This window comes from Cupressus sempervirens, chromosome 7 (genome assembly GCF_028749045.1).
Source record: "Cupressus sempervirens isolate cs-2001-9-10 chromosome 7, ASM2874904v1, whole genome shotgun sequence".
In the NCBI taxonomy this organism is placed as follows: Eukaryota; Viridiplantae; Streptophyta; class Pinopsida; order Cupressales; family Cupressaceae; genus Cupressus; species Cupressus sempervirens.
Genome location: NC_143124.1, coordinates 381005855 through 381023718, shown reverse-complemented (window position 1 = coordinate 381023718; position 17864 = coordinate 381005855). Strand labels below are relative to the sequence as shown.

The 17864-nt window shown below is 37.9% G+C and overlaps 1 pseudogene across 1 annotated transcript; it reads left to right on the top strand.

Moving 5' to 3' along the window:
* Positions 1–1258: 1258 nt before the first annotated feature.
* Positions 1259–3804, top strand: LOC149547068 (subtilisin-like protease SBT1.7 pseudogene; annotated as a pseudogene). The gene has a single exon (XR_016353820.1). The product of XR_016353820.1 is annotated as a subtilisin-like protease SBT1.7 pseudogene (transcript).
* The last annotated feature ends 14060 nt before the right edge of the window (positions 3805–17864 follow it).

Below are 17864 nucleotides of genomic sequence, written 5' to 3'. Positions count from 1 at the left end.
AGGTAGGGAGGAGAGAGAAATAGAGAGTGAGGAGAGAGATAGGGAGGCAAAAGAAAGATGATGGTAGGAGAGAGAAAGAAGAAGGGAGGGGAGAGAGAGGGAGGAGAGAGAAATGGGAAGAGAAAAAAGAGGGAGGAGAGAGAAAGATGATGGTAGGAGAGAGGAAGAGGAAGGGAGGAGTGAGAAAGATTATTAGTAGGAGAGAAAAATTGAGAGAGGAAGAGGAAGGGAGGAGAGGGAAAGATGATGGTAGGAGAGAGAAATAGAGGAAAGAGAAATAGGAAGGAATAATAGATATATAACTAACTTAAAATTGTGCATGCATATATATCTTTTCACTCTTTTCATAACTGTATATTTAAATATAATTTTTTAAAAAAATATGTACTAAAATATATCTATTTTCGTTAGATGTCCCCTTTGTCTTAACTATTCATTAAAAATCATAATAAGGTTTGGTTTCAACTATCCTAGATAATTAAAGTGGGGTTGAATAGTAATTTTGGTGAAATGGAGGAAGACAATTCAAAAATAATATGACAAATATAATTTTTTTGTAGAAATAGAAACAAATATTAATCATTTTATCACAAGCTTTATATTTTTATTTGTCTATTTTGTAGATTTTTGCATTCTACTTAAATATGCCACAAGCTATAAATGCAACTATGCTGAATAATTGTCATTGCAGAGTAGTGTTCTATTGTGATTTATCTCTCTTATACAAAAGTGTTATGTGTGTACCTTTTTTATACATTTCAAATGGTTCCATATAGTTTCTATAGCTATTTGGCTTCACCAAAATTTAATAAAATAATATATTGAAACAAGAGCTTCTATTCCTCTTGTATTACTATAGCTAATTCAACATGAGGAACAGAAAAACAATCTTTACTCGCTTTAAAAATATATATAATTCAATACATCATCATGAAGTTTTTACTTGAATCTTACCTCAGACTAGAAGCACGAACTCACTTTTATTTACTTTAAACAAAATTATTTAAGATTTGAATTCTTTTCCATCTTTTCTCGGAAACCTCGAGGCAAAGAAGTTTCTCACTTTTCGTGATTCCGCTTTCGTCTAATCTATGAAAATTCTTGACTTCTGCCTTGCGCGTTTGCAATATTTGCTTCCCGCTTTCGTCGGATGCTCAATTTCCTCGTTCCTTATCGTTAGATTGTAGACTTTATCATCCTTTACAAAAAGTACTGTACAATTTTATCCCCACATTTTCTCGGATGCTCAATTTCGTGATTGTTATTGTTATTATCCCTTCAAAATATTAAAAAGAAAAAAAGACAAAGGAGAGTACAATTATCTCCACATTTTCTTCTCCACCAAGACTTTGCTTCGGCCCACTAGAGCCTGCTACTCCTGTTAAATAACCCCTCGCGGCCATGTGATTCCCTACACCCAACGTTTTTCTTCAATACTCAAAATGAGTAGCCCGACCTCCCCCCTCTCCGCGCTTCTAGCGTTTCTGCTGCTCTTCCTATCCACCGCAGGAAGTGTCAACGGAAAAAAGCCATACATCGTCCATATGTTGAAATCCATGAAACCCCCGCACTTCAGCTTGCACGAGCACTGGTACCATTCAATCCTCACCCAGGCCACTTGCAATGCCTCCAAATTAGATCCACGTGTCCTCTTGTACACCTATCACACAGTCTTCCATGGCTTTGCGGCCAAACTGACCAGTGCGGAGGCTGTAGCTTTGGAGAGCGTTAATGGCTGTCTCGCAGTGATTCCATCGGCTCTGATTAAACTTCATACCACGCACTCACCTCACTTTCTCGGCCTTACCGATGATAGAGGACTGTGGGCGAAGCATTTGAATCGGGGTGAAGATGTGATAGTGGGCCTGGTGGACACGGGGATATGGCCCGAGAGTGAGAGCTTCCATGACGAGGGTCTCGGCCCCGTTCCCTCCAGATGGAAGGGCGAGTGTGAAAGCGGAGACCGATTCGATTCATCCATGTGCAACAGAAAACTCATCGGAGCAAGATTCAATTTCTCGGTGGGCTACAAATCGCATGTGGGCGAGGATTTCATATCTCCAAGAGACAGCTATGGCCACGGCACACATACTGCTTCTACTGCTGTGGGTTCCGCTGTAAGGGGAGCCAACTACAACGGCTTTGCCAAGGGAACGGCTATGGGGATCGCCCCTGCGGCGAGACTGGCTGTTTATAAGGTCTGCTGGGGAGAGAAGGGCGGCTGCGATGCGAGCGACATAGCTGCTGCAATGGAAAAAGCTGTCCAAGATGGTGTTGACATTATTTCTATGTCGATTGGCCCCCTGTTGGAGAAACCATTTTACGCGGATCACACTGCGCTGGCAGCGTTCGGGGCGATGGAGAAGGGTGTATTCGTTTCCGCCTCTGCTGGAAACGATGGGCCAAATTCATCTTCTGTTAAAAACACGGCACCGTGGATGACCACAGTGGGCGCCAGCATTATGGACCGAGAGTTTCTCTCTTTTGTAAGCCTCGGAAACGGGGAGCACTTCAAGGGGTTGTCTTTTTACAGAGGACCAGGGACTCAAAATCTGCCTCTGCTCTACGATTTCTGCGGTGACCGGGGTCTTGATCCTCACATTTTCAAAGGTAAACTTGTGCTCTGTACTTCGCAAAGCGATAATTCGACGGAAAAAGCGAGGCTTGTGAAGAAGGCGGGCGCAGCAGCATTGATCGCTGTGGGAGACAATGATAAGCCCATCGATCAGCCATATTTGCCGGCTACGAAGGTGAGTTCTACAGCGGCGGAAAAGATAAAAGCATATGTCAACAGCACCGCGGCGCCCACAGCCACGATCAATCCCACGGGGTTGACCTCCGTGGGAAAAAAGACGGCTCCTATCGTGCCCGGGTTTTCTTCGAGAGGTCCGAGCCTTAATTTCCCGGAAGTTCTTAAGCCCGATATAATTGCGCCCGGTGTTAACATCTTGGCGGCTGTTGGCGGCGGCTTCATGATACATGCCGGGACTTCAATGGCGTGCCCCCACGTCAGCGGCACCGCTGCGCTCATCCGAGCTGCGCATCCGACGTGGAGTCCTGCGGCTATGAAATCGGCTCTCCTCACGACGGCCTCCACGCTCGACAACGCAAAGCAGCCCATCAAAGATGCGCTCACCCTGCGAGCCGCGGACCCCTTTGCGATGGGTGCAGGTCAGTTAAATCCAAGGGCGGCGCTGGAGCCGGGGCTGGTGTACGATTTGGGGCCTCAGGGCTACATCAACTATCTGTGCGGACAGAACATGTACACCAATAAGCAAATAGCACTACTCACCCACAAATGGCCCCCTTGCCCCAAATCGGTGGAATCAGGGGTCGATCTTAATTACCCATCTTTCTCTGTGATATTGAAGTATGGAGAGCGTGCTCAGGTGAAGAGGAGGACGGTGACCAACGTGGGCGGTGACAATGCGGTTTACACAGTACGGGTGAAGAGCAGTCCGAACGTGAAGGTGAGCGTGGAGCCAGATACATTGGTGTTCAAGAAAAGGAACGAGCGGGCAAGTTATAATGTGACATTCGAAAGCAAAGTGAAAGGGAGAGAAGATGAGTCCGGAGAGATTGTGTGGGAATGCATCCAAGGTGGAATGCACGTCGTTCGTAGCCCAATTGTCATCCTCTGGACCGTTTGAAGTGTAGCAGCTGTAAATTTCGGAGCTGATAAAAGTTTATGTGGCTTTTAACATATTAAAACGGATTATCGACGAAGCATTAGACTATTTTCTCACTGGATGCACATTTGAGGCATTTTAATATATTGAAATCAGGCGTATCCCATTTTCACTATTCTTTGCGCTCGTTTTCAGTTTTGTTTTCTAGTGTTGATTCACGATTTGGCTTATGTTTGAGAGCCACAAAAAAACACTCTTTTTAAAATTAAAAAAATTGTTCCATTTTTTAATCATTCAACTTTTAATTATTAATTTATTAATAAAAATAAAGAACATCGAAATTTTTGTTGTTCAAATATAAGTTATATTATTAGTTTTTATCAAAAGCAATAAATTTTAAAATATTTATTATATTTATTTTGTTTATCATTATATGATATTTTTAAAAATTTAAGATAAAAATATTTAATTTTTGTCAAAACTAATATTATTTATCTAATCAATCTTTTTATAAAATTTTAAAAATTGTGCAAAAATTCTATAATTAATATTTTATTATTTTATTATTTAAAAATGACATTTTTCTGTTTCATTATTAATTGATATGATCAAAACAACTAGTGTATAAATGAAATTGCTACTTAAATTCTATTACATTTTCAATATATCGTTTATAAAATTTTGATTATATAATTTTAATTCACAATTTAACTTTATTAATATCTTATTATTTTAATAATATTAAGTACTCACTTTTCTACCCCTTTAAGACATCCATCTCTCTCGATATTATACATTAAAACAAACTCTCTTATAAAATATTTCTTATTATTAATTAAATAGTATACTCTATTTTAGGAAAGCCTATTGAAAGATATATGAGAAGAATTTATCCTGATCCATCTACCCTATCCCTTCTAAAAGTATTAAATATTAAATAGCTTTATGATTGCGCAGCTTTTTTGATCTTAAAGGAAACTGTTAAGCTACCATGCATACCACTACTAATAAAAATCAATGTACTTTTCAACCTTAAAACCAAAGTACAAACCCATTATCATTCGTAGATATTTCCATTAAAAAAAAAAACATTACTTTATTATCCGCATGAATCGTGCCAATTTCGCACAAAAGCATAAGCTATGGGAATAAGAATATTGGTGCAAGTGGTAAAGCAATAAGAATAACTTGAGCAATTTTACTTTTGATTTACTTTTGTCAGTACGAATAAATTTGGCCTCTTTCCGCCTTGAATTATGGCATATAAATTTGGCCTCTTTCCGCCTTGAATTATGGCATAATTTTCAAGATGTCCTGAACACGGATGGCTCTTGGGAATAATATCGTCGTGCACGTGCCCTAATCATGTCTTATTTCATATGGACAACGTCGATAAACATATCATTTTCTTTATGACAATGACTTTACGTTGCAGTCAATGTCTCTCTTCAAGTAATTTGAAGAAATAAATTTATTATCGTCATGAGTACTTAGTTATATTATTTTCGCACCGACCGTAACTTAATTGCCTTTCTCTGAACTATGCTCTAGAGCATCTATAGTAAATTACTTTGTCGCATTTGATGTATGCTCGACAGCTCCTTTTTTTATCACAGGTACAGATGTAAAGTAGTTAAGTTAATATTCAGTGAACTACTTGTCAAAGAATGTACCTTCACTCATTCTCATATTTTCATGCAACATGCTAATTTCCATCCAAAATGTATTAAAGACAAAATAAAGTCGAACATTTTTTTTTATAAACTATGCAAATCATGAAAGATCAAATGCTAAAATTTTCAAAAAAAATCCACGATGTTTTTGGTCTTTTAAAAATTGGTCAATTATAGAATTTGGATGAAGGATAGTCGCATCCTTCTTTCACACTATTCACTTGTTTATCATCTCATATTCATTTCCATGCAATAACGTGCTATATCCAACATGGTCAATTAGATAATGACTAAGTATTAAAACAATTTCTTTGTTTAAAGTAAGTCTATAATAGTTATTTGAACAAAACATAGTACTATTTCATATCAAATTCAATAATAACTCACAATCAAGGACAAAGTAGTTTATACATCTTAAATTAAAAAGACAAAATAACTGTGTATTATAAATAATTTTTTATCTATTTTCTATTTTTCCTTTGTTTATAAATAAAAGACCGAAGTCAAAGATAATATTGAGATTAAGAAATTTATACAACCCAACTGCCTCTGAAGGACACTAAAGAAGTTAGAGAGAAATCCTCCAGTATTACGACATTAAACTACTGCAGAGTAAATAGTACCCATTGTTATATTACTGATTTTTCATGGTACTCCAATTTCTATCCAAAGTTCTTTAGAGTTTCTTTTGCCATAATTCTGGTCCATAACCTGTATCGCTAGAAACACCATCTTCCACAAATACAATTTTCTTATACATAGATTGGTTAGTAATTTAAATAACTGAACATGAATAAAATATTGTTTAAGTGGACACTTTCTTTATTCAAACATACAAATATCAGATTACAAATTTAATGACTTTTGAAATTAGAGAAGTTAAACGATCAAGGGATTGTAACAATTACAATTATAATTGGAATTAGAGAAGGATCGAGAGAGTTAACAATCAAGAGATTTTAACAATTACAATTACAATTGGAATTAGAGAAGTTAATTCACTACTACACACTAGGGGTATTAAAGACAATACCAAAAGAAAAAATTGATATTTTGTCTTTATTATATTTTTATATTTAAACTATTTTTTCATTGTTTTAAATACAGATAATAGTGAAAACCTAATAATAATAAATTGTGACAAAATTATAATTTTGTCTTTAAAAAAATTACATTATACTTTTTAATTTTTAATTGTCTCTAATTAAAGAAATGCCTAAATGCATGGTATTTAGCCTATTATAAAGAATATATTTTTATTCAATTTTGCTTCTCTTGTGGTAGAGAACTCACCATGCAAAGCAAACTCATCAATCAAATGGAGTTGTTTGTGGGATCACTATGCAAACTCATTGAGATGGAGTAATCAGAGGCACTGAATCTACAATATCCACTCATGCAAATGCTTCCAAATGGAGTAATTAGAGGCAAGATATTTGGATAGGGGGTATTTCTTCTATGAGAAGAATGACATCTTGTAGTTTTTATGCCCTAGGTGCTATAGTCTTCTCCGTGGTTTCGCTTCCTGGAGATTTTCCATATTGCTGCCATGTAGCAATGGAGGATCTATTTGTTTCAGCTATTTAGTTTCAGCAACCTTTCCCATTGCATTTTAGTCATCTCCGTGCCCTACAATTGAACATAAATGGTATGTTCTCACTTTTTATAGTTTATGCTCTAGGAAAATATGGTTTTGCATATATATATAATGGTGAGATTCTATTTGAAATTTTCTATGTAGATACGAAAATCTTGGATTTCAATTTTAGTTTAGTCTATTGAAGGTAAAAATGGCTCCTATCACTAAGATGATTGTCACTACAGACTTAGCATCCTATATAAATTTTGGCTATTGTGCTTGGGGAACACCACCTATTATCCAAATTTGACATCACATGCCTCTAGCTTAAACACTAGAATTGCCTGGAATGTCACTGAATTTGGCCTCTTAGGTATGTGCAGATTAAGTTTGCAAATTCATTTAGATTTTTTTTTTTGGGCCATGCTTTTGATTTGGAATGTGGACTTATTTTCCTGAGAGTTGGTCATTCTTAATTGTACATGCTTTTGTAGGATTAGAAATCTCTCTAATAACAGTGTACTCCCCTACTTAGAAATCTTGAGAAAATTAATTTTTTTGTTACTACATAGTAAGTTTCATATTGTAAATTTGTCATTTCTCACTCTAATGATATTTCTCCTTCGGTGTAACCAAATTTTATAAGATAGTTTTGCTTTTGGTTGTAAAAAATAGTGTCCTTTCAGCAATTGAGGTTGTTGCTTTTTAATGATGAGCTCCACTAGATTTTCTTTGATGGCTTTTTCTTGTTTTCTAAGATTTAAAGCTAATCTATTCTCGATTGTTACATGCTCTGACTATAACCAATTTTTCCCTACTCTAGCTTTAGTTTGTGCCCACAATGGTCATCTAGATTTTTGGATACAAACTCCTAGTTTTTCTTTGTATTTTCTCTCATTCCTTGGGCTCATTGTTTCATCTATTTCAAAATGTGTAGTTGTATCATTATCTCTACCCTGTCGGTGTTGAATATCACATCTACCTTAACAGAGCTTATCAGTTAGAAATACCAATACAAGTTATACTATTTTCAAAGGTAGTAATTTGCAAATAACTTCCTTTGGCTGAGAGACAAATGTTGTATTTCAACTATCTTTTGATAGCTGAAGGATACATATGGTGCATTTCAACTGTATTTTAGTAGTTGAAGAATGAGAAAGAAGACACATGGTACAGGTAGGTTTGTGTAGGTTCAACCATCATTGTTCAAGGTTGCTATTCTTTAAGCATCAGGATGGATTGGTCAACTTCTCCCCTTGTTGATTACAATGTCACCAGTGGTTTTTGAATTGAAGCTTTATGATATCGCAAATGTTAAAGGAGTTGTGGCAGACCTTACTCACTGTAGTACCTATACTTAGGTGTTGGCTTTCACATTTTCTAGATTGGACAGGAGAAAAAAAAATTATTTAACATTTGTATTATTTCATTCAGCCAAACTTAGACTCAATTATTGCAACTTGGTGAGCTAGTTTCCACATCCAATCTACTATTACTTTTGAAAGAAAAAAAACTAGAATTTGTTTATTACACTGACATCCTTGCTTTTGTAAAATCATTGGTATTTAATGATTAATGAATGTGTATTCTACAATAGCTAGCAATGCTTACTACTAGGTCATGAATTTGTCAATTTTTTTAACAAATATGGAATTAATGTTTATGTGTTAGATAAAAATTTCAAGAATTAATTAAGAAGATTGAGATTCCTTTTAATTTACAACAAATTCTTACTTACTCTCTTGCTTCACTTTGCTTAGTTTGTTAGCTTTTATTAAATTGGTGCATTATGGTAGTTCTATTATAGGTCATTTACTAGAATAGAAGTACTTAATATAATATTCATTATGTGTACTTGTAGGTTATGTACACCAAAGTCTCCTATGTCATACAATGTTTGATCGATGACTGTCTCAGAGAAAGAACCAATGATCATTTCTATTTACCACATTATCTTAGTGCTTTAGCTACATTTATTAATGCATTATCAAAATCATCTACATAGCTACATTTATCAGCTTAGTTACTATTAAAAGATGATTTTACCATCTTATGTTTATGGCTAAGAAATCTGCGTAGTATTCCTACCATGAGATTTAAGGGAGTTGTTTTATCTTTTAAATTATTAAGCTCCCTTTATACCTAATTCAAGGAGGAGAATTGGATTAGATTTTGCTGTAAAGTGGAGAAGGTAAAACCAATTTTATGTCTAAATCTGCTATTTCGTACATCCAGCCAAAACCATCAAGTATTTCCATTTCATACTTATGGTTTCAATTTGTATAGTTTGTTGGCCTCCATCCAAAAATAGACCACATTTTTTTGTATGCACTCTATATGTGATATCTATATAAGAAATGTGATATAGAGATGTAAAGACAATTGTGTACTATTCCTCTAAGAAATAAAAGATTGTCTCTTGTACTAATTAACCCTATACTCAATGTATTCTATCTCTCACCACCTGATTAACTAAGGAGGGGGCACACTTCTTAGGACATCTGGTGTGTTTTCTAGTTTTTAATTTAGTGTGGTATGTTTGTATTTCACTAATATCAAGTTTCATTTGAACTAGTAATTGATTTCATTATTGTCTTTGTATTAGTTGGTAATCTGATTTATATTAATATGATATGTTTGTTGTTCCTGTAGTAGTTTGTAATCTGATTTGCATTGTTATAATATGATTTTTGTTTTTTTAATAATTTGAATTACTAATGTTTTATCATAGTTTTGATTCAATGAATAGAAATAATTATATTGTTATTGCTAGTAGAAAGACATTTTCATTTCTAATGTTTTTATTGTCCAAATCATTTTAGCAAGTTTTAGTCAAGTTCATGTCACAGTTTGATTTATTTTTTCATAGATTCATTTGTTGTAGTTTTATTTCAGTTTTCTGTAGGTTCACTTTCATGTGTTTTAGTTGCATCCATAATCACTCAAATCCCAACTATCATCCCTTGATAGCATACTGCTGAGACATCTTTCACAAGCTTACGCTCTTGGATTGACACATATAGAAAATCAAACTTCATCTTAAATTTTTAATTCTTTCATAATATTTTCCCTAGTGTTGGCCTATCAATCTTCTTGTAGAGGCAATAATGTTGGTATCTAATTTATATTATTATGATATGCTTGTTGTTCTTATAGCAATTTTGTAATCTAATTTGCATTGTTATAATATGATTATTGTTTCCTTATAATTTGAATTACTAATGTTTTATCATAGTTTTAATTTAGTGAATAGAAATAATTATATTCTTATTGCTAGTAGAAAGACATTTTCATTTTTGATGTTGTTATATTTTCCAAATCATTTTAGTAGATTTTAGTCAAGTTCCCATCATAATTTGATTTCAATTTTTCATAGATTCATTTGTTGCAGTTTTATTTCAATTTTCCATAGGTTCACTTTCATGTGTTTTAGTTGCATCCATAATCACTCAAATCTCAACTATCATCCCTTGATAGCATATTTCTCAACATCTTTCACAAGCTTATGCTCTTAGATTGACACATATAGGCCAATTGAACATCATCTTAAATTGTTAATTCTTTCATAATATTTGCCCTGGAGTGTTAGCCTATCAACCTTCTTGTAGGGGCAAGAATGTTGATATTTTACCATTGCAAGGATAAGATTTATTTGCACAATTAGAATTAATCTCATTTAGGGTGCAAGCACCAAAGTTCTTTCCTTCATTGTGGTAGGTTTGAGGGTAAGAATTGAGTAACATTATATTGAACTTGAAACAATTGTATCTTGTGATTATTTTGTGAAAATAACTGAATATAATATAATTTAGAGACTCTTGATGGTATAATAAAATACTAGCAAGACGTAGTCCAAATTTTAGAGATATTTCATACCTATATTATATTTAATATAAAAATAATAATAACAATTTTGTGTCCAAACATAAAACATTTGTATCTTGTGATTATTTTGTGAAACTAAGTAAGTATGATATAATTTAGAGATTCTTGATGCTATAATAAAATCATAGCAAAAAGAAAACCAAATTTTAGAGATATACTATACCTATATTATATTTAATATGAAAAATAATAATAACAATTTAATTTTCTAAAAAATAATAATTTGTGACCATATTCTATTATGACCTAAGTTTTGATGAAAAATATAACACAACATTGAACAAGCAAGAGAAGCCATAAGAGATATGAGAAACCCAAAATGGGCTCTACCTTTCTATTCAAAATACATGTAATTTATAGAGTATTACATATCAATATAATGAATATTGTATTGTGCTAAATACATTCCTCACATTGACTGCTAGTAGAGTTTTATGATGAAGTGTGGGCTATGGACGATGGAGGAATGATGAGTCGGTGGAGAAATTAATATACGCCAACATTCCTCCTTAAAATTTCTTCTAGTAAATTTTCTATTGTATTTATATTGTTTTTCTTGGTCATAATTACTTTGGGTTTTACAGCTTAACCCTGGGTAAGTGCACAAAGTTGTGGTGCCAAAAGGGGGGTATAAGTGGACACCTTTTTCCTAAAATCTGCAAATTTTGAACTTCAACAAGAATTTGACGATAGTTACGCTCAAAATTTTTAGATATGACAAAAACAAAAGTCGTAGTCCTTTGAATCTAGTTTCTAAAGTACTAATTTTTTTTTCAAAATGGTTTAGTTTTAGGTCCTCAAAAAAGGGCGCCACAAAAAGTGGTACTGTTTATTCCAAAAAAACATAACATAGTACAAAGTGTGGCCCACCTAAAATTTTAAATTTTTTTTTGAAATTCTTTAATCGCTCTGGTCAAAAGTTACCTAACACTATGTAGTTTATCCCAAATTTTTTGGGTAATTTTATAATGTGTATTTTTTTTTATGAATTTTTTAACTAGACACATCCCAAAAATGTGAAATATCTATGTGCTCCCCCTAGAAATAATTGAAAACTAATCTAAAATCAAAACTTTTTTTTTTCAAAGTGTGTAGAATGGAGTCTAGTTTCTAAAAAATTAAGTTATTACAAAATTCAATGAATGAGCTAAAATCTATAGCCCAATTAGTACGTGGTGGTTTTTGACAAAAACTGAACATACATTCAAAAGAAATTATAGATGAAAGGCTTGAAATAGTTCAAATTAAAAATAAATTATATGGTTAGATAGCGAACACAGAGACCTATAATGCTATGTAACTTGATCTTATCGATACCCAACCATGAGAAATCTTGAAGGGGAGCACAGAAGAAAAAATAATCATTTTTTGTATGTTTGCTGGAAAACACGTCTCAGGCCTATTCATCAAATCCAAACCTTTGGGTTGGGTCTCCAAGGCAAAATCAAGCCTTAGGCTTGGGTTTAATTAAGGTTTAAATAGCGCGTGCACCCTATAGTGTGCGCGCCCTATAGCGCGCATGCGCTATTTAAACCTCAGTTCTAAATAGCACATGCACACTATAGTGCGCATGCACTATTAAGATCTAAGTTGCAAAAGAGAACTACGTGGGAGGGGGATAGGGGAATGGCTATGTGTGTGCATGAAAGAGATAGAGAGAAAGTAGGGGATAGGAGAGGGGAGAGAGTACAGGATGGGAGAGAGAAAGTTAGAAAGAGTAGGGGTGACAAAGAGAGTATAGGATGAGAGAGAGAGAGAGGAGGGGTGGCAAAGAGAGGAAGTTTGAGAGAGAGTAGGGGTGGAAAAGAGAGAGTGTAGGATGGGGGAAAGAGATTTAAAGTAGGGGATGGGAGAGAGAGGAAGTGTGTGAGAGATTATAGGTTGGGAGAGAGAGATTAAGAGTAAGGGATGGGGGGAGGAGAGAGAGTAGGCGATGGGAGATAGAGTGGGAGAGGAAGAACTTGAGAGAGGGAGGAGGATGGGAGTGCATGTGTGTGAGAGAGAGAGAGTATGGAATGGGAGAGGGGGAAGACAAAGTAGCTCAAGAGAGAGTAGGGGGATGGAAGATAGAGTAGGCGATGGAGAGGGAGTGGGAGAGGGGGAGAGAGGGGGAATAGAAATGTGTGTAGAGAGAGAGAGAGAGAGAGAGAGAGAGAGAGAGAGAGAGAGAGAGAGAGAGTAGGGGATAGGAGAGAGTGTAAAAATTTAAGAGAGACTAGAGGGTAACAGAGAGAGAGAGAGTGGAGGAGGGAGAGAGTGAGAGTGAGAGAGAGAGAGTAGGTAGTGGAGAGGGAGAGCAAGTGAGAGAAAAAGTAGGGGATGGAAGAGGAGAGAGAGGGGATGGGTGTGTGTGTGTGTGAAAGAGAGAGAGTCAAGAATGAGAGAGGGGAGAGAGAGATAGAGAGAGTAGGCAATGGTAGAGGGATGGGAGAGAGAGGGAGAGAGTGTGAGAGAGAGAGAGAGAGAGAGAGAGAGAGAGAAAGAGAGAGAGAGAGAGAGAGAGTAGGCGGTGGGAGAGGGAGTGGGAGGGAGAGAGAGGTGGAATGGAAGCATTTAAGAGAGATAGAGTAGGGGATGGGATAGAGTAGGCAGTGGACAAGGACTGCGAGAGAGAGAGAGGGGGGGAATGGGAATGTGTATTTATTTATAATACCAATAGAGTAAAGGATGGGAGAGGAGTGTGAGAGTTTGATAGAAAGTAGTAGGGGATGGGAGAGAGAGAGAGAAAGGGATGGGAGAGAGAGAGAGAGAGAGAGAGAGAGAGAGAGAGAGAGAGAGAGAGAGAGAGAGAGAGAGTAGAGCGGAAGAAAGAGAACTTGAGAGAGAGAGATAGTAGGCGGTAGGAGAGGGAGTGGGAGAGGGAGAGGGAGAGGGAGCAAAATGGGGGGGATGGATGTGTGTGACAGATGTAGAGAGTAGGGGATGGGAGAGAGTGTGAAAGTGTGAAAGTAGGGGGTGGCAGAGAGAGAGTACAATGATGGGGGAGACAAAGTAGGTGGTGGGAGAGGAAAAGAGAGAGGGGGGATGGGAGTGTGTGTGTAAGAGAGATAGAGCAGGGGATGGGAGAGAGTGTGAGAGTGTGAGAGTAGGGGGTGGCAGAGAGAGAGTACAATGATGGGGGAGAGAAAGTAGGCAGTGGGAGAGGGAAAGAGAGAGGGGGATGTGGGTGTATGTGTAAGAGAGATAGAGTAGGGGATGGGAGAGAGTGAGAGTGTGAGAGAGTAGGGGATGGGAGAGGAGAGAGAGAGAGAGTAGGGGATGGGGAGAGTGTGAGAGTGTGAGAGAGTAGGGGATGGGAGGCGAGAGAGAGAGATTAGGGGATGGGGGAGAGAAAGTAGGTGATGGGAGAGAGAGAGAGAGAGTGGGAGAGGCAGAGAGAGCTTGTACAAGATGGGAGAGAGAGAGAGAGAGTAGAGAGGGAGAAAGAGAACTTGAGAGAGAGAGTAGTAGGTAGTAGTAGTGTGAGTGTGAGAGAGAGTAGGGGGTGGTAGAGAGAGTATGACGATGAGGAGAGAAAGTAGGTGGTGGGAGAGGGAGAGAGAGGGGGAATAGGAATGTGTGTAAGAGAGACAAAGTAGGGGATGAGAGAAGAGAGAGAGTAAAGGATGGGGAGAGAAATTAGGTGGTAGGAGAGTGAGAGGGAGATAGATAGGGGGGATGAGAGTGTGTGTGAGAGATCTAAAGAGCCGAGGATGGGAGAGGAGAGGCGGTGAGAGAGGTAGAGAGAGTAGGTGGTGGGAGAGGGAGAGTGAGAGAGAGTAAAGGATGGAGAGAGTAGGAAGAGAGAGAGGGAGGGGATGGGAGAGAGAGTAGGAGGGTGGAGAGTGATGTGTTTTGAAAGGAAGTGTGAGAGAGAGTACAGGTTGGGAGAGAGAGATTAAGAGTAGGGGATGGGGGATAGAGAGACTAGGTAATGGGAGACGAAGTGGGAGAGGAAGAACTTGAGAGAGAGGAGGATGGAGTGCATGTGTCTGAAAGAGAGAGAGTATGGAATGGGAGAGGGGGAAGAAAAAGTAGCTCAAGAGAGAGTAGGGGATGAAGAGAGAGTAGGCGATGGGAGAGGGAGTGGGAGAGGGAGTGGGAGAGGGGGAGAGAGGGGGAATAGAAATGTGTGTAAGAGAGAGAGAGAGAGAGAGAGAGAGAGAGAGAGAGAGAGAGAGAGAGAGAGAGAGAGAGAGAGAGAGAGAGAGAGAGAGAGTAGGGGGATAGGAGAGAGTGTGAAAAGTAAGAGAGACTAGAGGTAGTAGAGAGAGAGTGGAGAGGGAGAGAGTGAGAGTGAGAGAGAGAGTAGGCAGTGGGAGAGGGAGAGCAAGTGAGAGAAAAAGTAGGGGATGGAAGAGGAGAGAGGGGGGATGGGTGTGTGTGTGTGAAAGAGAGAGAGTCAAGAATGAGAGAGGGGAGAGAGAGATAGAGAGAGTAGGCAATGGTAGAGGGATGGGAGAGAGAGGGAGAGAGAGAGAGAGAGAGAGAGAGAGAGAGAGAGAGAGAGAGAGAGAGAGAGGAGAGAGAGAGAGAGAGAGAGTAGGTGATGGGAGAGGGAGTGGGAGGGAGAGAGAGGTGGAATGGAAGCATTTAAGAGAGATAGAGTAGGGGATGGGAGAGAGTAGGTAGTGGGACAAGGACTGAGAGAGAGAGAGAGGGGGGAATGGGAATGGTGTATTTATTTATAAGAGAGATAGAGTAAAGGATGGGAGAGAGTGTGAGAGTGTGAGAGAAAGTAGTAGGGGATGGGGGAGAGAGTGAGAGTAAGGGATGGGAGAGAGAGAGAGAGAGGAGAGAGAGAGAGAGAGAGAGAGAGAGGAGAGAGAGAGGTAGAGAGGAAGAAAGAGAACTTGAGAGAGATAGTTAGTAGGTGGTAGGGAGGGAGTGGGAGAGGAGAGAAATAGGGGGGATGGGAGTGTGTGTGACAGATGTTGAGAGTAGGGATGGGAGAGAAGAAGATGAGTGGGGGGATAAGAGTGTGTGTATCTATGAAAGTGAGAGAGTAGGGGATGGGAGAGTGTGAAAGTGTGAAGTAGGGGGTGGCAGAGAGAGAGTACAATGATGGGAGAGAGAAAGTAGGCGGTGGGAGAGGAAAAGAGAGAAGGGGGATGGGAGTGTGTGGGTAAGAGAGATAGAGTAGGGGATGACAGAGAGTGTGAGAGTGTGAGAGTAGGGGGTGGCAGAGAGAGAGAGAGTACAGCGATGGGGGAGAGAAAGTAGGTAGTGGGAGAGGGAAAGAGTAGGTAGTGGGAGAGGGAAAGAGAGAGGGGGGATGGGAGTGTATGTGTAAGAGAGATAGAGTAGGAGATGGGAGAGAGTGAGAGTGTGAGGGAGTAGGGGATGGGAGAGGGGAGAGAGAGTAGGGGATGGGAGAGAGTGTGAGAGTGTGAGAGAGTAGGGGATGGGAGACGAGAGAGAGAGTAGGAGATGAGGGAGAGAAAGTAGGTAGTGGGAGAGAGAGTGGGAGAGGTAGAGAGAGCTTGTACAAGATGGGAGAGAGAGAGAGTAGATATGGAGAGAGAGAACTTGAGAGAGAGAGATAGTAGGTAGTAGTAGTGTGAGTGTGAGAGAGAGTAGGGGGTGGTAGAGAGAGTATGAAAATGGGGGAGAGAAAGTAGGCAGTGAGAGAGGGAGAGAGAGGGGGAATGGGAATGTGTGTAAGAGAGACAAAGTAGGGGATGGGAGAGAAGAGAGAGAGTAGGGGATGAGGGAGAGAAATTAGGTGGTAGAAGAGGGAGAGGGAGAGAGATAGGGGGATAAGCGTGTGTGTGAGAGATCTAAAGAGCCGAGGATGGGAGAGGAGAGGGGGTGAGAGAGGTAGAGAGAGTAGGTGGTGGGAGAGGGAGAGTGAGAGAGAGTAAAGGAGGGGAGAGAGTAGGAAGAGAGAGAGAGGGAGGGGATGGAGAGAGAGTAGGGAGGATGGGGAGTGATGTGTTTTGAGATAGTGCGTATGCACTATAGTGTGTACGCGCTTTATAGTGCCTACATGCTATAGTGTATACGCACTATCTCAAATCACCAAAAAATGGTAATAAACCAACCTTTGGGCCCATTTCATCCATTTTTAACTTTTGGTCTGTTATGCTCTCTGTTATTCCAACATAAAACACGGGTTTCAACATAGCAAAACACTATTTCAACACTTTTGGAAGCTAGCAAACACCAAATTCAATCATTGGATACGTGATTTGAAGAATTTTTGAATATTCATTTAATAGAAAAGGTTAGTGCAATCCATTTTAAATATTGTTTGTCAATATATTTTGATTATAATTTGATATGTTATGTAATATATAGTGAATTCATTGAAAATTGTATGTTTGAATGAAATGTTATTTCGAAATGGTTAGAAATTTGACAAGTCATTTGATATATATAGTGTATTCATTCAAATAATTATAATTTTTATATGTAATTGAATAATTTTTAATTTACACATTTTAAGTAATTCGGATGTTTGAATAATTTGACATGTAGAAATCATCATCATGCCAAGGAAGAAACCAAAGATTCAAACAAATGCAAATAGGGAGAGAGATTTGACAATTAAAAGAGATAAAATGAAATTACTATGTGAACAAAGAAAATTGCAAAGCAATGATGAAGAATCGACTTTCGAAGAGGATCAAGAACCACCAGTACAAAGAAACAAGAAGGAAGAATTAGAAAGAGAAAAAGAACGAATGAGATTGTTACGCTCAAGAAGACAATTGAATTGTGAAGCTACACTATCCTTCAATGTTGCAGTCATATCATTTGCTACACCATCTTCGAATGTTCGAGTCATATCATCCGCTACACCATCTTCCAATGTTGAAGTCATATCATCCTCTCGTGTTGAAGAGACACTGATTTATAGATCTAATGATATACACACTCCATCATGTCATGTTGAAAGCACAACATCAACACATCAAGTAGGTGATATTCCATCTTTTACATCTTATTGCCAAGGCACATCATCTTTGGTTCAAGGTACGCAATACACTCAACCTTATATTGATGTTCAAAATGTTGAGAGAATTGAAGAGATTAGAACACCTTCTAGAATTCATTTTAGAAAACCAAAATATTTGATTGATATTGATACTAACATTTTGAAATCAATGCCTGACA